Genomic DNA, 25,119 nt, shown 5'->3' on the forward strand with positions numbered 1-25,119 from the left:
ACAAACCCTCAGCTGTGAGAATTGGGTCAGGACATCAGCTGTCAACAACAAAGTTCCCATTCAGTGACAGCAGGCAGAGATCTTAAAGATGGTGAGATATGAAAAAAATTCTACTAGAAATGTACAGAACTTTTTATCGCACGATTAGACGTTTATTCCGACCACTGATATGTATGTTGTACCTATAGTATAGAATTCCCATAGACGGCCTGCGCGCTTTACACAAAATATACCACAGCATTAAATCAGCGATCACCAGATCGATGTGACCTCTAAAAAGATACTTAATGTGAAATGAAGTGTATTAAAAAAATTCTATTGTACGTAAAAGTACACACATACGGTACCAATCGTAACGACCCGAACAATAAGGTTTACACGCAATATCAACAACATGATGAATGGCATAAAACAAAAAACGCAAAAAACAAACGGCAATGACTGCATTACACAGGCGCAGCCCGGCTCCAACGGCGGAGATCAGAGAAATCGCTCATCTCCGCCACTATTCCCTTGAACACTGCGATCAAAGCGGACCGCAGCATTCAAGGGGAAAATGAGAAGGGGGGATGCCCTTGGATCGCGTCACAGGGGGACATACCATATATGGGCAGACAGCCCAGGGTGCATTGAAGGACCCCAGGGCTGTCTGACCATATTTCCTGTTAGGGCATACGGAGGTCTGTCCTAACCACTGCCTGCGTACAATTCATTCACAGGCTAATGTACTGGCATATAGATAAGGAAAAAGTAAAAAACAATGTTAAATTAATTAAACATTAAACATTAAAATAAGTCTCAATACATAAAACATACACATATTCGGTATTGGCGCGGCCGTAATAACCTGAACAACTATTTCTTTGAGTCATTTATGATGTGTACGCTGTAAAAAAATAAAAATAAAAACGTCTTTCACTTATTAATGTGAGGCGCGAGGTGTGATTAATGTAACCTCCATGCGCCTCACATTAATAGTAATTAACCCCATCATGTACCTTACACATGAACCCATGACTGAGAAACATGATGGGGTTAATTACTATTAATGTGAGGCACATTCAAAATTCATCATCGCACCTCGCTCCTCACATCCGAAAACTGAAGAACTTTTTTTTTTTTTTTTTTAATTACGGTTGGCAAAGTATCGGTATCGAAGTCCAAATTCTGGTATTGTGACAACCCTAGTAAGGAACTTAATATCGTTAGCGATTTCCGGAAAATAAAAATCTGCTGTGCGTGAGAACCGGTCTCTGTTTAACCCCTTAAAGTCAAAGCCATATTTCTTTATTTATTGTCATTTTCAACTCACCGCCTACTTGGAGCCATGACTTTTATTTGTCTGTCAATGGAGTGGTGTGTGAAGGATTATTTTTTTGCGCGAGGAGTTGTAGTTTTTATTGGCACCATGTAAAGTACCATATAATGGGTGAACTGGAAAAAACTGCAGTTTCTCCATGTTTATTTGGGTTTAGTTTTTATTGCATGTATTTAACATCTACTTTTACCTTAAGATAAGGTAAATACAGTATACAGCCTCAGAGCCAAGCTCAGTCCATAAACACAGTATACAGCCCCAGAACCAAGCTCAGTACATATAGTATACAGCCCCAGAACCAAGCTCAGTCCATAAATACAGTATACAGCCTCAGAACCAAACTCAGCCCATAAATACAGTATACAGCCCCAGAACCAAGCTCAGTCCATAAATACAGTATACAGCCCCAGGACCAAGCTCAGTCCATAAATACAGTATACAGCCCCAGAGCCAAGCTGTCCATAAATACAGTATACAGCCCCAGGACCAAGCTCAGTCCATAAATCCAGTATACAGCCCCAGAACCAAGCTCAGTCCATAAATACAGTATACAGCCCCAGAACCAAGCTCAGTCCATAAATACAGTATACAGCCTCAGAACCAAGCTCAGTCCATAAATACAGTATACAGCCCCAGAAGCAAGCTCAGTCCATAAATACAGTATACAGCCCCAGAGCCAAGCTCAGTCCATAAATACAGTATACAGCCCCAGAGCCAAGCTCAGTCCATAAATACAGTATACAGCCCCAGAACCAAGCTCCGTCCATAAATACAGTATACAGCCCCAGAACCAAGCTCAGTCCATAAATACAGTATACAGCCCCAGAACCAAGCTCAGTCCACAAATACAGTATACAGCCCCAGAACCAAGCTCAGTCCATAAATACAGTATACAGCCCCAGAACCAAGCTCAGTCCATAAATACAGTATACAGCCCCAGGACCAAGCTCAGTCCATAAATACATTATACAGCCTCAGAACCAAGCTCAGCACATAAATACAGTATACAGCCCCAGAACCAAGCTCAGCCCATAAATACAGTATACAGCCTCAGAACCAAGCTCAGTCCATAAATACAGTATACAGCCCCAGAACCAAGCTCAGTCCATAAATACAGTATACAGCCCCAGGACCAAGCTCAGTCCATAAATACAGTATACAGCCCCAGAACCAAGCTCAGCACATAAATACAGTATACAGCCCCAGAACCAAGCTCAGTCCATAAATCCAGTATACAGCCTCAGAACCAAGCTCAGTACATAAATACAGTATACAGCCCCAGGACCAAGCTCAGCCCATAAACACAGTATACAGCCCCAGAACAAAGCTCAGTCCATAAATCCAGTATACAGCCCCAGAACCAAGCTCAGTCCATAAATCCAGTATACAGCCCCAGAACCAAGCTCAGTCCATAAATCCAGTATACAGCCCCAGAACCAAGCTCAGTCCATAAATCCAGTATACAGCCCCAGAACCAAGCTCAGTCCATAAATCCAGTATACAGCCCCAGAACCAAGCTCAGTCCATAAATCCAGTATACAGCCCCAGAACCAAGCTCAGTCCATAAATCCAGTATACAGCCCCAGAACCAAGCTCAGTCCATAAATCCAGTATACAGCCCCAGAACCAAGCGCAGTCCATAAATCCAGTATACAGCCCCAGAACCAAGCTCAGTCCATAAATCCAGTATACAGCCCCAGAACCAAGCTCAGTCCATAAATCCAGTATACAGCCCCAGAACCAAGCTCAGTCCATAAATCCAGTATACAGCCCCAGAACCAAGCTCAGTCCATAAATCCAGTATACAGCCCCAGAACCAAGCTCAGTCCATAAATCCAGTATACAGCCCCAGAACCAAGCTCAGTCCATAAATCCAGTATACAGCCCCAGAACCAAGCTCAGACCATAAATCCAGTATACAGCCCCAGAACCAAGCTCAGTCCATAAATACAGTATACAGCCCCAGAACCAAGCTCAGTCCATAAATACAGTATACAGCCCCAGAACCAAGCTCAGTCCATAAACACAGTATACAGCCCCAGAACCAAGCTCAGTCCATAAACACAGTATACAGCCTCAGAACCAAGCTCAGTCCATAAATACAGTATACAGCCCCAGAGCCAAGCTCAGTCCATAAACACAGTATACAGCCCCAGAACCAAGCTCAGTCCATAAATACATTATACAGCCTCAGAACCAAGCTCAGCACATAAATACAGTATACAGCCCCAGAACCAAGCTCAGCACATAAATACAGTATACAGCCTCAGAACCAAGCTCAGTCCATAAATACAGTATACAGCCCCAGAACCAAGCTGTCCATAAATACAGTATACAGCCCCAGAACCAAGCTCAGTCCATAAATACAGTATACAGCCCCAGGACCAAGCTCAGTCCATAAATACAGTATACAGCCCCAGAACCAAGCTCAGCAAATAAATACAGTATACAGCCCCAGGACCAAGCTCAGTCCATAAATACAGTATACAGCCTCAGAACCAAGCTCAGCACATAAATACAGTATACAGCCCCAGAACCAAGCTCAGTCCATAAATCCAGTATACAGCCTCAGAACCAAGCTCAGTCCATAAATACAGTATACAGCCCCAGAACCAAGCTCAGTCCATAAATCCAGTATACAGCCCCAGAACCAAGCTCAGTCCATAAATCCAGTATACAGCCCCAGAACCAAGCTCAGTCCATAAATCCAGTATACAGCCCCAGAACCAAGCTCAGTCCATAAATCCAGTATACAGCCCCAGAACCAAGCTCAGTCCATAAATCCAGTATACAGCCCCAGAACCAAGCTCAGTCCATAAATCCAGTATACAGCCCCAGAACCAAGCTCAGTCCATAAATCCAGTATACAGCCCCAGAACCAAGCTCAGACCATAAATCCAGTATACAGCCCCAGAACCAAGCTCAGTCCATAAATCCAGTATACAGCCCCAGAACCAAGCTCAGTCCATAAATCCAGTATACAGCCCCAGAACCAAGCTCAGTCCATAAATCCAGTATACAGCCCCAGAACCAAGCTCAGTCCATAAATCCAGTATACAGCCCCAGAACCAAGCTCAGTCCATAAATACAGTATACAGCCCCAGAGCCAAGCTGTCCATAAATACAGTATACAGCCCCAGAACCAAGCTCAGTCCATAAATACAGTATACAGCCCCAGAGCCAAGCTCAGTCCATAAATACAGTATACAGCCCCAGAACCAAGCTCAGTCCATAAACACAGTATACAGCCCCAGAACCAAGCTCAGTCCATAAACACAGTATACAGCCCCAGAACCAAGCTCAGTCCATAAACACAGTATACAGCCCCAGAACCAAGCTCAGTCCATAAATACAGTATACAGCCTCAGAACCAAGCTCAGTCCATAAATACAGTATACAGCCCCAGAGCCAAGCTCAGTCCATAAATACAGTATACAGCCTCAGAACCAAGCTCAGTACATATAGTATACAGCCCCAGAACCAAGCTCAGTCCATAAATACAGTATACAGCCCCAGAACCAAGCTCAGCACATAAATACAGTATACAGCCCCAGAACCAAGCTCAGCACATAAATACAGTATACAGCCCCAGAGCCAAGCTGTCCATAAATACAGTATACAGCCCCAGATCCAAGCTCAGTCCATAAATCCAGTATACAGCCCCAGGACCAAGCTCAGTCCATAAATACAGTATACAGCCCCAGAACCAAGCTCAGCCCATAAACACAGTATACAACCCCAGAACCAAGCTCAGTCCATAAATACAGTATACAACCCCAGAACCAAGCTCAGTCCATAAATACAGTATACAGCCCCAGAACCAAGCTCAGCACATAAATACAGTATACAGCCCCAGGACCAAGCTCAGCACATACAGTATACAGCCCCAGAACCAAGCTCAGTCCATAAATACAGTATACAGCCCCAGAGCCAAGCTGTCCATAAATACAGTATACAGTCCCAGAACCAAACTCAGCACATAAATACAGTATACAGCCTGAGAACCAAGCTCAGTCCATAAATCCAGTATACAGCCCCAGACCCAAGCTCAGTTCATAAATCCAGTATACAGCCCCAGAGCCAAGCTGTCCATAAATACAGTATACAGCCCCAGAACCAAGCTCAGCACATAAATCCAGTATACAGCCCCAGAGCCAAGCTGTCCATAAATACAGTATACAGCCCCAGTACCAAGCTCAGCACATAAATACAGTATACAGCCCCAGGACCAAGCTTAGTCCATAAATACAGTATACAGCCCCAGAACCAAGCTCAGCACATAAATACAGTATACAGCCCCAGAACCAAGCTCAGTCCATAAAGACAGTATACAGCCCCAGAACCAAGCTCAGTCCATAAACACAGTATACAGCCCCAGAACCAAGCTCAGTCCATAAATACAGTATACAGCCTCAGAACCAAGCTCAGTCCATAAATACAGTATACAGCCCCAGAGCCAAGCTCAGTCCATAAATACAGTATACAGCCCCAGAGCCAAGCTCAGTCCATAAATAAAGTATACAGCCTCAGAACCAAGCTCAGCCCATAAACACAGTATACAACCCCAGAACCAAGCTCAGTCCATAAATACAGTATACAGCCCCAGAACCAAGCTCAGCACATAAATACAGTATACAGCCCCAGGACCAAGCTCAGGACATAAATCCAGTATACAGCCCCAGAGCCAAGCTCAGTCCATAAATACAGTATACAGCCCCAGAACCAAGCTCAGTCCATAAACACAGTATACAGCCCCAGAACCAAGCTCAGTCCATAAACACAGTATACAGCCTCAGAACCAAGCTCAGTCCATAAATACAGTATACAGCCCCAGAGCCAAGCTGTCCATAAATACAGTATACAGCCCCAGAGCCAAGCTCAGTCCATAAATACAGTATACAGCCCCAGAGCCAAGCTCAGTCCATAAATACAGTATACAGCCTCAGAACCAAGCTCAGTACATATAGTATACAGCCCCAGAACCAAGCTCAGTCCATACAGTATACAGCCTCAGAACCAAGCTCAGTACATATAGTATACAGCCCCAGAACCAAGCTCAGTCCATAAATACAGTATACAGCCCCAGGACCAAGCTGTCCATAAACACAGTATACAGCCTCAGAACCAAGCTCAGTCCATAAATACAGTATACAGCCCCAGAGCCAAGCTGTCCATAAATACAGTATACAGCCCCAGAGCCAAGCTCAGTCCATAAATCCAGTATACAGCCCCAGAGCCAAGCTGTCCATAAATACAGTATACAGCCCCAGAACCAAGCTCAGCACATAAATACAGTATACAGCCCCAGGACCAAGCTTAGTCCATAAATACAGTATACAGCCCCAGGACCAAGCTCAGGACATAAATACAGTATACAGCCCCAGAACCAAGCTCAGTCCATAAACACAGTATACAGCCCCAGAACCAAGCTCAGTCCATAAATACAGTATACAGCCTCAGAACCAAGCTCAGTCCATAAATACAGTATACAGCCCCAGAGCCAAGCTGTCCATAAATACAGTATACAGCCCCAGAGCCAAGCTCAGTCCATAAATACAGTATACAGCCCCAGAGCCAAGCTCAGTCCATAAATAAAGTATACAGCCTCAGAACCAAGCTCAGCCCATAAACACAGTATACAACCCCAGAACCAAGCTCAGTCCATAAATACAGTATACAGCCCCAGAACCAAGCTCAGCACATAAATACAGTATACAGCCCCAGGACCAAGCTGTCCATAAATACAGTATACAGCCCCAGAGCCAAGCTCAGTCCATAAATAGAGTATACAGCCCCAGAGCCAAGCTCAGTCCATAAATACAGTATACAGCCTCAGAACCAAGCTCAGTACATATAGTATACAGCCCCAGAACCAAGCTCAGTCCATACAGTATACAGCCTCAGAACCAAGCTCAGTACATATAGTATACAGCCCCAGAACCAAGCTCAGTCCATACAGTATACAGCCTCAGAACCAAGCTCAGTCCATAAATACAGTATACAGCCCCAGGACCAAGCTGTCCATAAATACAGTATACAGCCCCAGAACCAAGCTCAGTCCATAAATACAGTATATAGCCCCAGAACCAAGCTCAGTCCATAAATACAGTATACAGCCCCAGAACCAAGCTCAGGACATAAATACAGTATACAGCCCCAGAACCAAGCTCAGTCCATAAATACAGTATACAGCCCCAGAACCAAGCTCAGTCCATAAATACAGTATACAGCCCCAGAACCAAGCTCAGTCCATAAATACAGTATACTGCCTCAGAACCAAGCTCAGCACATACAGTATACAGCCCCAGAACCAAGCTCAGTCCATAAATACAGTATACTGCCTCAGAACCAAGCTCAGCACATACAGTATACAGTCCCAGAACCAAGCTCAGTCCATAAATACAGTATACAGTATACAGCCCCAGAGCCAAGCTCAGTCCATAAATACAGTATACAGACCCAGAACCAAGCTCAGTCCATAAATACAGTATACAGACCCAGAACCAAGCTCAGTCCATAAATACAGTATACAACCCAGAACCAAGCTCAGTCCATAAATACAGTATACAGCCCCAGAACCAAGCTCAGCCCATAAATCCAGTATACAGCCCCAGAACCAAGCTCAGTCCATAAATACAGTATACAACCCCAGAACCAAGCTCAGTCCATAAATACAGTATACAGCCCCAGAACCAAGCTCAGTCCATAAATACAGTATACAGCCCCAGAACCAAGCTCAGTCCATAAATACAGTATACAGCCTCAGAACCAAGCTCAATACATATAGTATACTGCCCCAGAACCAAGCTCAGTCCATAAATACAGTATACAGCCTCAGAACCAAGCTCAGTCCATAAATACAGTATACAGCCTCAGAACCAAGCTCAGTCCATAAATACAGTATACAGCCTCAGAACCAAGCTCAGTCCATAAATACAGTATACAGCCCCAGAACCAAGCTCAGTCCATAAATACAGTATACAGCCTCAGAACCAAGCTCAGTACATATAGTATACAGCCCCAGAACCAAGCTCAGTACATATAGTATACAGCCCCAGAACCAAGCTCAGTCCATAAATACAGTATACAGCCCTAGAACCAAGCTCAGTCCATAAATACAGTATACAGCCCCAGAACCAAGCTCAGTCCATAAATACAGTATACAGCCCCAGAACCAAGCTCAGTCCATACAGTATACAGCCTCAGAACCAAGCTCAGTCCATAAATACAGTATACAGCCCCAGGACCAAGCTGTCCATAAATACAGTATACAGCCCCAGAACCAAGCTCAGTCCATAAATACAGTATATAGCCCCAGAACCAAGCTCAGTCCATAAATACAGTATACAGCCCCAGAACCAAGCTCAGCACATAAATACAGTATACAGCCCCAGAACCAAGCTCAGTCCATAAATACAGTATACAGCCCCAGAACCAAGCTCAGTCCATAAATACAGTATACAGCCCCAGAACCAAGCTCAGTCTATAAATACAGTATACAGCCCCAGAACCAAGCTCAGTCCATAAATACAGTATACAGCCCCAGAACCAAGCTCAGTCCATAAATCCAGTATACAGCCCCAGAACCAAGCTCAGTCCATAAATACAGTATACTGCCTCAGAACCAAGCTCAGCACATACAGTATACAGTCCCAGAACCAAGCTCAGTCCATACAGTATACAGCCCCAGAGCCAAGCTCAGTCCATAAATACAGTATACAGACCCAGAACCAAGCTCAGTCCATAAATACAGTATACAGCCCCAGAACCAAGCTCAGTCCATAAATACAGTATACAGCCCCAGAGCCAAGCTCAGTCCATAAATACAGTATACAGCCCCAGAACCAAGCTCAGCCCATAAATACAGTATACAGCCTCAGAACCAAGCTCAGTCCATAAATACAGTATACAGCCCCAGAACCAAGCTCAGCCCATAAATACAGTATACAGCCCCAGAACCAAGCTCAGTCCATAAATACAGTATACAGCCTCAGAACCAAGCTCAGCCCATAAATACAGTATACAGCCCCAGGACCAAGCTCAGTCCATAAATACAGTATACAGCCCCAGAACCAAGCTCAGCACATAAATACAGTATACAGCCTCAGAACCAAGCTCAGTCCATAAATCCAGTATACAGCCCCAGAACCAAGCTCAGCACATACACAGTATACAACCCCAGAACCAAGCTCAGTCCATAAATACAGTATACAACCCCAGAACCAAGCTCAGTCCATAAATACAGTATACAGCCCCAGAACCAAGCTCAGCCCATAAATCCAGTATACAGCCCCAGAACCAAGCTCAGTCCATAAATACAGTATACAACCCCAGAACCAAGCTCAGTCCATAAATACAGTATACAGCCCCAGAACCAAGCTCGGTCCATAAATACAGTATACAGCCCCAGAACCAAGCTCAGTCCATAAATACAGTATACAGCCTCAGAACCAAGCTCAATACATATAGTATACTGCCCCAGAACCAAGCTCAGTCCATAAATACAGTATACAGCCTCAGAACCAAGCTCAGTCCATAAATACAGTATACAGCCTCAGAAGCAAGCTCAGTCCATAAATACAGTATACAGCCTCAGAACCAAGCTCAGTCCATAAATACAGTATACAGCCTCAGAACCAAGCTCAGTCCATAAATACAGTATACAGCCTCAGAACCAAGCTCAGTCCATAAATACAGTATACAGCCTCAGAACCAAGCTCAGTCCATAAATACAGTATACAGCCTCAGAACCAAGCTCAGTCCATAAATACAGTATACAGCCCCAGAACCAAGCTCAGTCCATAAATACAGTATACAGCCTCAGAACCAAGCTCAGTACATATAGTATACAGCTTCAGAACATATACTAGTCCTTCTCAATCAAAGTCCGGAGACAGCGCAGCGTCTAGCAGGAAATTCTTCCCTCTGCTGACAAGCTTTATGGAGATGCCGATTTCATTTTCCAGCAGGTCTCGGCACCTGCCCACACTGCCAAAAATACCAAGACCTGGTGTAATAACCACAGGATCACTGCGCCTGATTGGCCAGCAAACTCACCTGACCTAAACCCCATAGAGAATCTATAGGGTATGGTCAATAGGAAGATGGGAGACACCAGATCCAACAATGCAGACGAGCTGAAGGCCGATATCAAACCAACCAGGGCCTCCATACCACCTCAGCAGTGCCACAGGCTGATCGCCTCTATGCCACGCCGCATTGATAACACCTCAGCAGTGCCACAGGCTGATCGCCTCCATGCCACGACGCATTGATAAGACCTCAGAGAGAGAGAGAAGGTAGAAAAAAAAGCAGCCCTTTAAATGTGCAGAGTAGATGGTGCTGTGCGTACTTGACCGTCATCCGCACGGTCCTTTAGATACAGTAACAAAGTAATGATGGCAGCGCTACAGAAGTCGTCCTACAAAGCGGATGAGAGGACTGAAACGTAGCAATTTTCACTTGGGTTAAATAAACCACAATCTTTTTGCAACTACTTCTGTAGCGCTGCGATCATTTCTTTGTTGCTGTACGTAAAAAACCGTGTGGATGACGGTCAAGTACGCACAGCACCATCTACTCTGCACATTTGAAGTGCTGCCTTTTTCTACCTTCTATATAGTCAAAAACTCCAAAATATGAGACCGCATGCCTCAGTTAGTGAAAACTGTTTATTCACCACATTTCAGCCCTACTCCATAGGGGTGGGGGGGGGGGGGGGACGACGTCGACGACACACACACTTTGCAAATTCAGTTTAATCCCTGCCATATAAATTTATACGACATAAACTACAGCTCCCAGCATGTCCTGAACGTTTAGAATATGCTAGGAGTTGTTGTTTCACAAAAAAGAATGCTACCATCTGTCATCTCGCTGCAGATCATAGAGTAACTACAGTACTGATCTGTCACAGGAAGAATAAGCCTTTACCCTCAGTGACTCACAGGTGACATCTTCTCAGATGCTTTTCTTCTCCATCCAGTCCTGTATGACTACTTCTCCTGGCCACGGCTCATTTCTGGAGAGTTTGCTGCTCAGATGTCTTCGGCTCCTCACTTTTCCAACATTTCCGCACCTATAAACGATGATAAAATTCTCAAGGTGCCACACTCTATGCCCCTGAATATAGTAGTACCATACACTGTTCTCCTGAATATAATAGCACCATGCTCTGTCCCCATTAATTAAATTGTGTCAAACACTGTAAAGTAAATCACCACACACACACACACACTAACAATACCCCCTGTAGTTATTGCCCCTGTAGATAGAAATGTCCCTGTAAATATTGCCCCCAACGCTACCCACTGAAAAAAAAAAAAAAACACACCTGTCCCCGTTCCCGCAGCATCCTCCAGCGATGCAGGACTGGTCAGAGACCAGGCAGCGTCATCCAGCGTAACGGCGCGGTCGTAGTGATGACTTCATTGCGCCGTGTCATTAAGCGCGAATGGTGAGGAAGGGAATTGATAGTTTCCTGTCTCGCCAGCGCTAGAGTAAGAAATTGTATCCGTGTCCCAAGGACGCGGATACAATTGGGTGAGAGGTCTCGCTTCACCCCGGTTCTCTGAACCGGCTGTAATTTTAACAGCCAGTTCGGAAGCAATGGGGTTAACTGGCCCCCCTTTCAGCCTCGGGCCCTGGGCATTTGCCCATATTGCCCTTATTTTAGACCACCCCTGCCTGTACCACTTGTTAAAATGACAACCGGTTCGCACAACGGGGAGAAGAGAGAACCTGATCCTTGCTTCTCTGCGCTAAATATGCGGATACAATTGAACAACCCTAACTGGCAGGAGCAAGGCAACCATAAGACCCCTGCCCCGCCAATCAGCGTTTAGTCTGCAATGCAGGCAGCAAAACTACCCCATTACGCCGCCTTCCGGAGGACAGGCCTGTATCACTGTATAATAGCATGGGAACAGGGACAGGTAAGTATGTAATGCTTATTTTTATTTTTTAAGGGCACAGTGTGCGTGGCACTATCTACAGGGGGCACAGTGTGTGACAATTGTGTTTGGGGCACGGTGTATGGCGCTATTGTATTCATTGGCTCAGTATGTGGCAGTATGAGGAGTTTGTCTTAGTATAGGGGTTACAGATGTGTTGCAAAAGCGAGGAGCCAATGAAATCTGGGCGACACTCTTCAGAGGCAAGGTGTAGTTAGAAGAAGTCATCGTGGAGGTCTGAGCTGAATGGAGAAAAAAAAGAAAGAAAACAACTACTCCTGTCAGAGAAGACGTCACCTGTAAGTCACTCAATGTGATTTTTCTAAAAGATCCGTTTAATATCTTCGGCAGCCCCACAGAAATGAACGGAGTGGTGGCCGAGCATGCGCACTACCGCTCCATTCCTATGGTGCTCCCAGGACTGGTAAAGTAAGTCTTGCGATCGGTGGGGGTCCCAGCCATCGGACCTCGACCAATCAGACATCACCTATCCAGTAGAGAGGTGATAAATATTGATTATGGGAAAACCCCTTTAGTATATGGTGTATTTTAAATATTGTAAATGTTTTATTTGATTATTAGAGTCAGAATCATTTTCTATAGCGCACTACACCACAAACCCCTGCTTATTCCTCCTGGAAATTAATGAATAATTTGACACATGGGTGTCACCAGTTGGGGGGGGGGTGCCCTTACACAATCAGCGCTGGCAGAGAGAGACTGTGTAGTGACACGTCCCTTTGACAAGTGGTAAATGGTAACACTCAGTTGTCAATTTATTCAAAAATTTCTAGGAGGAACAAAAGAGGAACGGCACAATACGGATCCCTTAAAAAAAAGATGTTCCAGAAATGTTATTTACTAAAACAGACATGGTCAGGATAGAGGACAGGTATGCAAGTCATAGGGGGAGGGGGGTTGTATGGAGCGGGCTCAAGGGCTGAGAACGCTCCATACACTGCGAGGGTCAGGTGTATATTACAGCTTACACTCTGCTGAAAAACGGAGATAACTACGATCCTAGCTATTTAACCCCTTAGATACCAGTCAATAGCGACCGCTGCATTAAAGCTGCTGAAAGAGGAAGTCCCCCCCCCCCCCCCCAACAACAACCCGTCATCCCCGGGTATTAGATCGCAGGGTGTTGATGGCAGCCTGTGAATGTAATGAAGGCCCCCAGGTCTGTCATCTTGGTTCTCAGGCAGTGCTTAATAGGAACTGGTAAAAAACAAGATTTACAAGTATTTTTACAGCAGCTGTATAGTGCGCTATGACCTGAATCCGTCAGTCCTAAGGATCTGACGGGTTCAGTGTCAGCGGGTCCTGCTGGATCCACCTGTAATCTATCATGTCTAAGTTATGAACGGTCAGGGATACGCAGGAGCCGCCGACACCGAATCAGTCAGACTTGTGGGACTGACGGATTCAGGTCATAGCAAACGATAGAGCTGCCGTGTATACAGGAGACAAAGCAGCTGCATCTCAAAGTAAAACTCATTTCTATAAAATAAACTAATTATAAAGTTACACCGAGAACACTGATGGATATATATATATTTTTTTATTTTTTTTAAAACCCTATCAAAGGTGTACATCACTTTCTAATAAAGTTTTTTTTTTATATCCCAAAAAATTTAGAAAAACAAAATACCTTTTCCCAAAAAGTACAGTAAAAAAAACAAAACATAACTGGTATCGTTGAGTCCCATATGCCAGAATCGCTGTTCTTTAGTCACCACAAAAACGAATAATAAAAAAAAAAAAAAAAACAAAAAAAAAAACACACACTCAAAAAATATCTAAATATTACCAATAAAAACGACATGGCATCCCGGAACATCACCCCGCCCAATCAATGGAAATCATAACAAAAAGTTGTGGTTCTCAGAATTTTATTTTTTGAGAATAATTTTTTTCCTTGTAAAAGTAGGGAAAAAAAAACCCCAAAAAAATAATAAAAATTATATAAAATCTTGGTATCGCCGTAATCGCATTAACACAATAAAGATAGCACCATGAACACGAAACCCTCCCCAAAAAAAACAGGAGTCGCAATGCCCTCCCCCCCCCCCCCAAAAAGAAAACTTTTTCCTAGTAAATTATAGTGTACCATATAGCGTAATAGAAAAAAATTTCGGTTTTTATTTGGGGGGGGGGGGGGGGGGTTTGGGAGGCGAGGCTGAAATGCATTTCCTCGTACAGCGATATCAACGGGGGGGAAAAAAAAAATTATAACTCTTGGCTGAAGAAAAAAACATGCGTGGTCATTAAGGGGTGAACGGTAGGAATATCCCGTGAAACTTTATTTACAAAGCTGGGAGAAAAAAAAAAAAACTTTGCAAACTGTGCAGCTGTGGAGGTGACACATTCGGCTCTGCTACATGTAATGGACAGTATACCCGAACATTACATTTCTATACAGCCGTCTAGGAGATCATTATAACCATATTACAGGTTATCACAGGAATATTCCACATCCACAATAAAGGCTAGTGTGTAATAACAAGTATAACACCCCCGTACATTATACAGCAGCTTATAGTGACTGCTGTGAGGGCCGTTATGACATCCGGGGGCCCCCGCAGCGGAGAAGGTCACACTTACCTGCCGGCTCCGGTCCCCGCTCGCTCGCCTGAGGCAGCAACTGTCACCTGTTAACCTGCGCGCTCCCGACAGACCTTGCGTGCGCGCCGCCGAACCAACTAAGACGCAGCACAAGGGTACAAGCAGAGCAAGTGAGGTAAGCCCCGCCCACCGCGTGATGACGCGACTTGATCGACAGATGAGAACTTATCCCTGGGTGGGAGACTCGTCCGTCACTGGTGACTCGGACACCCGGATGTACAGCGCTGTTGTCATGGATACTGTAGATAGTGTTGCACTGCACAGATTCTATGTTCTATAGGCTTTTATTTTTTTTAACCTTTGCCCTTATAGAATTTTCTATGTGCTAATAGTTGTAACTCTTAGAAGTGGTCACACAACCTTCCATATGTCTATAATATAGAGTACAACATTCAGAAATAAAAAAGTACAGATGGCCCCATAACAATGCGCTAGCAACAGATGTGTCCCCATAACAGTAACAGTGTATCATCCACAGATGTCCCCATAACAGTGTGTCCTTCTCAGAGTCCCCATAACAGTGTATCCTCCACAGATGTCCCCATAACAGTGTATCACCCACAGATGTCCCCATAACAGTGTATCATCCACAGATATCTCCATAACAGTGTGTCACCCACAGATGTCCCCATAACAGTGTATCATCCACAGATGTCCCCATAACAGTGTATCATCCACAGATGTCCCCATAACAGTGTATCACCCACAGATGTCCCCATAACAATGTATCATCCACAGATGTCCCCATAACAGTGTATCATCCACAGATGTCCTCATAACAGTGTATCACCCACAGATGTCTCCATAACAGTGTATCACCCACAGATGTCTCCATAACAGTGTATCATCCACAGATGTCTCCATAACAGTGTATCACCCACAGATGTCTCCATAACAGTGTATCATCCACAGATGTCCCCATAACAGTGTATCACCCACAGATGTCCCCGTAACAGTGTATCCTCCACAGATGTCCTCGTAACAGTGTATCATCCACAGATGTCCCCATAACAGTGTATCATCCACAGATGTCCCCATAACAGTGTATCATACACAGATGTCCCCATAACAGTGTATCACCCACAGATGTCCCCATAACAATGTATCCTCCACAGATGTCTCCATAACAGTGTATCACCCACAGATATCCCCATAACGGTGCATCCTCCACAGATGTCCCCATAACAGTGTATCCTCCACAGATGTCCCCATAACAGTGTATCCTCCACAGATGTCCCCATAACAGTGTATCACCCACAGATGTCCCCATAACAGTGTATCATCCACAGATGTCCCCATAACAGTGTATCATCCACAGATGTCCCCATAAGTGTCTCATCCACAGATATCCCCCATAACAGTGTATCATCCACAGATGTCCCTATAACAGTGTATCATCCACAGATGTCCTCATAACAGTGTATCATCCACAGATGTCCCCATAACAATGTATCATCCACAGATGTCCCCATAACAGTGTATCACCCACAGATGTCCCCATAACAGTGTATCATCCACAGATGTCCCCATAACAGTGTATCATCCACAGATGTCTCCATAACAGTGTATCACCCACAGATGTCCCCATAACAGTGTATCACCCACAGATGTCCCCATAACAGTGTATCACCCACAGATGTCCCCATAACAGTGTATCACCCACAGATGTCCTCATAACAGTGTATCACCCACAGATGTCCTCATAACAGTGTATCACCCACAGATGTCCCCATAACAGTGTATCACCCACAGATGTCCCCATAACAGTGTATCATCCACAGATGTCCTCATAACAGTGTATCACCCACGGATGTCCCCATAACAGTGTATCATCCACAGATGTCCCCATAACAGTGTATCACCCACAGATGTCCCCATAACAGTGTATCATCCACAGATGTCCCCATAACAGTGTATCATCCACAGATGTCCCCATAACAGTGTATCATCCACAGATGTCCCCATAACAGTGTATCACCCACAGATGTCCCCATAACAGTGTATCATCCACAGATGTCCCCATAACAGTGTATCACCCACAGATGTCCCCGTAACAGTGTATCATCCACAGATGTCCCCATAACAGTGTATCCTCCACAGATGTCCTCATAACAGTGTATCACCCACAGATGTCCCCATAACAGTGTATCATCCACAGATGTCCCCATAACAGTGTATCATCCACAGATGTCCTCATAACAGTGTATCACCCACAGATGTCCCCATAACAGTGTATCATCCACAGATGTCCCCATAACAGTGTATCATTCACAGATGTCCCCATAACAGTGTATCACCCACAGATGTCCCCATAACAGTGTATCACCCACAGATGTCCCCATAACATTGTATCCTCCACAGATGTCCCCATAACAGTGTATCATCCACAGATGTCCCCATAACAGTGTATCACCCACAGATGTCCCCATAACAGTGTATCAGCCACAAATGTCCTCATAACCGTGTATCACCCACAGATATCCCCATAACAGTGTATCACCCACAGATATCCCCATAACAGTGTATTATCCACAGATGTCCCCATAACAGTGTATCATCCACAGATGTCCCCATAACAGTGTATCACCCACAGATGTCCCCATAACAGTGTATCATCCACAGATGTCCCCATAACAGTGTATCCTCCACAGATGTCCCCATAACAGCGTATCATCCACAGATGTCCCCATAACAGCGTATCATCCACAGATGTCCCCATAACAGTGTATCCTCCACAGATGTCCCCATAACAGTGTATCATCCACAGATGTCCTCATAACAGTGTATCACCCACAGATGTCCCCATAACAGTGTATCACCCACAGATGTCCCCATAACAGTGTATCATCCACAGATGTCCTCATAACAGTGTATCATCCACAGATGTCCCCATAACAGTGTATCACCCACAGATGTCCCCATAACAGTGTATCACCCACAGATGTCCCCATAACAGTGTATTATCCACAGATGTCCCCATAACAGTGTATCATCCACAGATGTCCCCATAACAGTGTATCACCACAGATGTCCCCATAACAGTGTATTATCCACAGATGTCCCCATAACAGTGTATCATCCACAGATGTCCCCATAACAGTGTATCACCCACAGATGTCCCCATAACAGTGTATTATCCACAGATGTCCCCATAACAGTGTATCATCCACAGATGTCCCCATAACAGTGTATCACCCACAGATGTCCCCATAACAGTGTATTATCCACAGATGTCCCCATAACAGTGTATCATCCACAGATGTCCCCATAACAGTGTATCCTCCACAGATGTCCCCATAACAGTGTATCATCCACAGATGTCCTCATAACAGTGTATCACCCACAGATGTCCCCATAACAGTGTATCACCCACAGATGTCCCCATAACAGTGTATCATCCACAGATGTCCTCATAACAGTGTATCATCCACAGATGTCCCCATAACAGTGTATCACCCACAGATGTCCCCATAACAGTGTATCACCCACAGATGTCCCCATAACAGTGTATTATCCACAGATGTCCCCATAACAGTGTATCATCCACAGATGTCCCCATAACAGTGTATCCTCCACAGATGTCCCCATAACAGCGTATCATCCACAGATGTCCCCATAACAGCGTATCATCCACAGATGTCCCCATAACAGTGTATCCTCCACAGATGTCCCCATAACAGTGTATCCTCCACAGATGTCCTCATAACAGTGTATCACCCACAGATGTCCCCATAACAGTGTATCACCCACAGATGTCCCCATAACAGTGTATCATCCACAGATGTCCTCATAACAGTGTATCATCCACAGATGTCCCCATAAGAGTGTATCATCCACAGATGTCCCCATAACAGTGTATCACCCACAGATGTCCCCATAACAGTGTATCACCCACAGATGTCCTCATAACAGTGTATCACCCACAGATGTCCCCATAACAGTGTATCATCCACAGATGTCCTCATAACAGTGTATCATCCACAGATGTCCCCATAAGAGTGTATCATCCACAGATGTCCCCATAACAGTGTATCACCCACAGATGCGCCATAACAGTGTATCACCCACAGATGTCCCCATAACAGTGTATCATCCACAGATGTCCCCATAACAGTGTATCACCCACAGATGTCCCCATAACAGTGTATAATCCACAGATGTCTCCATAACAGACAGCAAGAGCAATTTCAATGTTTATCTCAGCTGCTTAATAAATATAAGATACAGGGACACGACTTGCCTTTGCTCTTCACTGTTGTGTCAGAGAGGAGGGGTGACAACTGCTCAGCGTAGTTGTCACTTTCCTAGCCCCTCCCACTCTGTTACTGCCGGCTCACCTGCGCTGTTACACACTGTACTGGAAACCAGTTTATGGGCGGACATGCCCTTCAACAATTACTTTTCTTTCAGCCAGAGTTTCGGGGTTGGATTGACTGAAAATAAATATGCAGAATGTTATTTGCTTATGACCTGGCAGCCTACAATAATTGTCTGATCTTATCTGAGGTCACAGGAAGATGTCTACATGTCAAACAAGGTGTTCTCAATAAGAGCAGAAAAGCATTTGAGTTGTTCTACCTCTGCAGCTGAGGTTCCGGACCTATGAAGATCCCACTCCTCTGCCATGTGCAGCCCTTATTATTACACTTTACATAAAATATGAGGACATAGAATACAGTGCTTTTCTCTATTCCCTTTATCACTAAATCCACCTAATAATAAACTCATGCCCTGCAGACCTATGAGCAGAATAAAAGCTTTTCTATATATTAGCTCTGCAAGAACAGATATCATCAGTAGAACAGTAATCATTCCATTTCCTCCTAAGATTTATCTGAAAGACATTTTTTATTTTCATAGTTGCCCGGTATGCATAAGAATATAACTACTATAATACTGCCCCCTATATACAATAATATAACTACTATAATACTACCCCTATATACAAGAATATAACTACTATAATACTGCTCCTATATACAAGAATATAACTACTATAATACTGCCCCCTATATACAATAATATAACTACTATAATACTACCCCTATATACAAGAATATAACTACTATAATACTGCTCCTATATACAAGAATATAACTACTATAATACTGCCCCCTATATACAAGAATATAACTACTATAATACTGCCCCTATATACAAGAATATAACTACTATAATACTGCACCCCCCATATACAAGGATATAACTACTATAATACTGCCCCTATATACAAGAATATAACTACTATAATACTGCCCCTATATACAAGAATATAACTACTATAATACTGCCCCTATATACAAGAATATAACTACTATAATACTGCTCCTATATACAAGAATATAACTACTATAATACCTCCTCCTATATACAAGAATATAACTACTATAATACTGCCTCCTATATACAAGAATATAACTACTATAATACTGCCCCCTATATACAAGAATATAACTACTATAATACTGCCCCCTATATACAAGAATATAACTACTATAATACTGCCCCCTATATACAAGAATATAACTATTATAATACTGCCCCTATATACAATATAACTACTATAATACTGCCCCTATATACAAGAATATAACTACTATAATACTGCCCCCTATATACAAGAATATAACTATTATAATACTGCCCCCTATATACAAGAATATAACTACTATAATACTGCCCCTATATACAAGAATATAACTACTATAATACTGCCCCTATATACAATAATATAACTACTATATTACTGCCCCCTATATACAAGAATATAACTACTATAATACTGCCCCTATATACAAGAATATAACTACTATAATACTGCCCCTATATACAAGAATATAACTACTATAATACTGCCCCCTATATACAAGAATATAACTACTATAATACTGCCCCCTATATACAAGAATATAACTACTATAATACTGCCCCCTATATACAAGAATATAACTATTATAATACTGCCCCATTATACAATATAACTACTATAATACTGCCCCTATATACAAGAATATAACTACTATAATACTGCCCCCTATATACAAGAATATAACTACTATAATACTGCCCCCTATATACAATAATATAACTACTATAATACTGCTCCTATATACAAGAATATAACTACTATAATACTGCCCCCTATATACAAGAATATAACTACTATAATACTGCCCCCTATATACAATAATATAACTACTATAATACTGCCCCCTATATACAAGAATATAACTACTATAATACTGCCCCTATATACAAGAATATAACTATTATAATACTGCCCCTATATACAATATAACTACTATAATACTGCCCCTATATACAAGAATATAACTACTATAATACTGCCCCCTATATACAAGAATATAACTACTATAATACTGCCCCCTATATACAAGAATATAACTACTATAATACTGCCCCCTATATACAAGAATATAACTACTATAATACTGCTCCTATATATACAAGAATATAACTACTATAATACTGCCCCCTATATACAAGAATATAACTACTATAATACTGCCCCCTATATACAATAATATAACTACTCTAATACTGCCCCCTATATACAAGAATATAACTACTATAATACTGCCCCCTATATACAAGAATATAACTACTATAATACTGCCCCCTATATACAATAATATAACTACTCTAATACTGCCCCCTATATACACTAATATAACTACTATAATACTGCCTCCCATATACAAGAATATAACTACTATAATACTGCCCCTATATACAAGAATATAACTACTATAATACTGCTCCTATATACAAGAATATAACTACTATAATACTGCCCCCTATATACACGAATATAACTACTATAATACTGCTCCTATATACAAGAATATAACTACTATAATACTGCCCCTATATACAAGAATATAACTACTGTAATACTGCTCCTATATACAAGAATAGAACTACTATAATACTGCTCCCTATATACAAGAATATAACTACTATAATACTGCCCCCTATATACAGGAATAGAACTACTATAATACTGCCCCCTATATACAAGAATATAACTACTATAATACTGCTCCCTATATACAAGAATATAACTAGTATAATACTGCCCCCTATATACAAGAATATAACTACTATAATACTGCTCCCTATATACAAGAATATAACTACTATAATACTGGTCCTATATACAAGAATATAACTACTATAATACTGCCCCCTATATACAAGAATATAACTACTATAATACTGCCCCCTATATACAAGAATATAACTACTATAATACTGCTCCCTATATACAAGAATATAACTACTATAATACTGCCCCCTATATACTAGAATATAACTACTATAATACTGCCTATATACAAGAATATAACTACTATAATACTGCCCCCTATATACTAGAATATAACTACTATAATACTGCCCCCTATATACTAGAATATAACTACTATAATACTGCCTATATACAAGAATATAATTACTATAATACTGCCCCCTATATACAAGAATATAACTACTATAATACTGCCCCCTATATACTAGAATATAACTACTATAATACTGCCTATATACAAGAATATAACTACTATAATACTGCCCCCTATATACTAGAATATAACTACTATAATACTGCTCCTATATACAAGAATATAACTACTATAATACTGCCCCTATATACAAGAATATAACTACTATAATACTGCTCCTATATACAAGATTATAACTGCTATAATACTGCTCCTATATACAAGAATATAACTACAATAATACTGCCCCTATATACAAGAATATAACTACTATAATACTGCCCCTATATATAAGAATATAACTACTATAATACTGCCCCCTATATACCAGAATATAACTACTATAATACTGCCCCCTATATACCAGAATATAACTACTATAATACTGCTCCTATATACAAGAATATAACTACTATAATACTGCCCCCTATATACAAGAATATAACTACTATAATACTGCCCCTATATACAAGAATATAACTACTATAATACTGCCCCCTATATACAAGGATATAACTACTATAATACTGCTCCTATGTACAAGAATATAACTACTATAATACTGCCCCTATATACAAGAGTATAACTACTATAATACTGCCCCATGTATACAAGAATATAACTACTATAATACTGCCCCTATATACAAGAATATAACTACTATAATACTGCCCCCTATATACAAAAATATAACTACTATAATGCTGCCCCCTATATACAAGAATATAACTACTATAATACTGGCCCTATATACAAGAATATAACTACTATAATACTGCCCCTATATACAAGAATATAACTACTATAATACTGCTCCTATATACAGGAATATAACTACTATAATACTGCCCCTATATACAAGAATATAACTACTATAATACTGCCTCCTATATACAAGAGTATAACTACTATAATACTTCCCCCTATATACAAGAATATAACTGCTATAATACTGCCTCTATATACAAGAATATAACTACTATAATACTGCCCTCTATATATAAGAATATAACTACTATAATACTGCCGCTATATACAAAAATATAACTACAATAATACTGCCTCCTATATACAAGAATATAACTACTATAATACTGCCTCTATATACAAGAATATAACTACTATAATACTGTCCCCTATATACAAGAATATAACTACTATAATACTGCCCCTATATACAAGAATATAACTACTATAATACTGCCCCTATATACAAGACTATAACTACTATAATACTGCCCCCTATATACAAGAATATAACTACTATAATACTGCCCCCTATATACAAGAATATAACTACTATAATACTGCCCCCTATATACAAGAATATAACTACTATAATACTGCCCCCTATATACAAGAATATAACTACTATAATACTGCTCCTATATACAAGAATATAACTACTATAATACTCCTCCTATATACAAGAATATAACTACTATAATACTACTCCTATATACAAGAATATAACTACTATAATACTGCTCCTATATACAAGAATATAACTACTATAATACTGCCCCCTATATACAAGAATATAACTACTATAATACTGCTCCTATATACAAGAATATAAATACTATAATACTGCTCCTATATACAAGAATATAACTACTATAATACTGCTTCTATATACAAGAATATAACTACTATAATACTGCCCCTATATACAAGAATATAACTACTATAATACTGCTCCCTATATACAAGAATATAACTACTATAATACTGCTCCTATATACAAGAATATAACTACTATAATACTGCTCCCTATATACAAGAATATAACTACTATAACACTGCCCCTATATACAAGAATATAACTACTATAACACTGCTCCTATATACAAGAATATAACTACTATAATACTGCCCCCTATATACAAGAATATAACTACTATAATACTGCCCACTATATACAAGAATATAACTACTATAATACTGCCCCTATATACAAGAATATAACTACTATAATACTGCCCCCTATATACAAGAATATAACTACTATAATACTGCCCCCTGTATACAAGAATATAACTACTATGATACTGCTCCTATATACAAGAATATAACTACTATAATACTGCCTCCTATATACTAGAATATAACTACTATAATACTGCCCCCTATATACAAGAATATAACTACTATAATACTGCCCCCTATATACAAGAATATAACTACTATAATACTCCTCCTATATACAAGAATATAACTACTATAATACCGCTCCTATATACAAGAATATAACTACTATAATACCTCCCCCTATATACAAGAATATAACTACTATAATACTGTCCCCTGTTGACAAGATTCTTAATGGAAAAATATATAAGGTGACTTAAAGAGACTCTGTCACCACATTATAATTGGCCTATATTGTACATGATGTGATCGGCGCTGTAACGTAGATTACAGCAGTGTTTTTTTATTTAGAAAAACAATCATTTTTGACGGATTTATGATCAGTGACCATTCAGCGTCATACACTTCTCTCCATTCATTTACACTGCAGATACCGATATAGCTATATCGCTATGTGCAGCCACATAAACACACTATAACGCTACTCATGTGTCATGACAATGAATATACATCACCTCCAGCCAGGACGTCATGTGTATTCAGAATTTTGTCACTTCTCTGCACTTCTCTGTGAGTTACAGCACAGCAGGCGTAGTCTCGCGAGATTACG

General features: G+C 41.4%; 1 protein-coding gene across 3 annotated transcripts in view; it reads right to left on the bottom strand.

Annotated features, from left to right (window-relative positions):
* The window catches only part of LOC142743684 (beta-1,4-galactosyltransferase 3-like), a 68,630-nt gene that overhangs the window by 30,908 nt on the left and 12,603 nt on the right, over positions 1 to 25,119 (bottom strand). For 2 of the 3 annotated variants that reach the window (XM_075854679.1, XM_075854677.1), the window contains exon 1: positions 14,875 to 14,980. The exons of the other annotated variant lie outside the window; for it this stretch is intronic. The gene's annotated coding sequence lies outside the window, so the exon portion shown is untranslated. Of the gene's footprint in view, positions 1 to 14,874; positions 14,981 to 25,119 lie in introns of those variants that run through there. 3 annotated transcript variants of the gene reach the window in all.

Source organism: Rhinoderma darwinii, chromosome 2 (genome assembly GCF_050947455.1).
Source record: "Rhinoderma darwinii isolate aRhiDar2 chromosome 2, aRhiDar2.hap1, whole genome shotgun sequence".
NCBI classification, from domain to species: Eukaryota; Metazoa; Chordata; class Amphibia; order Anura; family Rhinodermatidae; genus Rhinoderma; species Rhinoderma darwinii.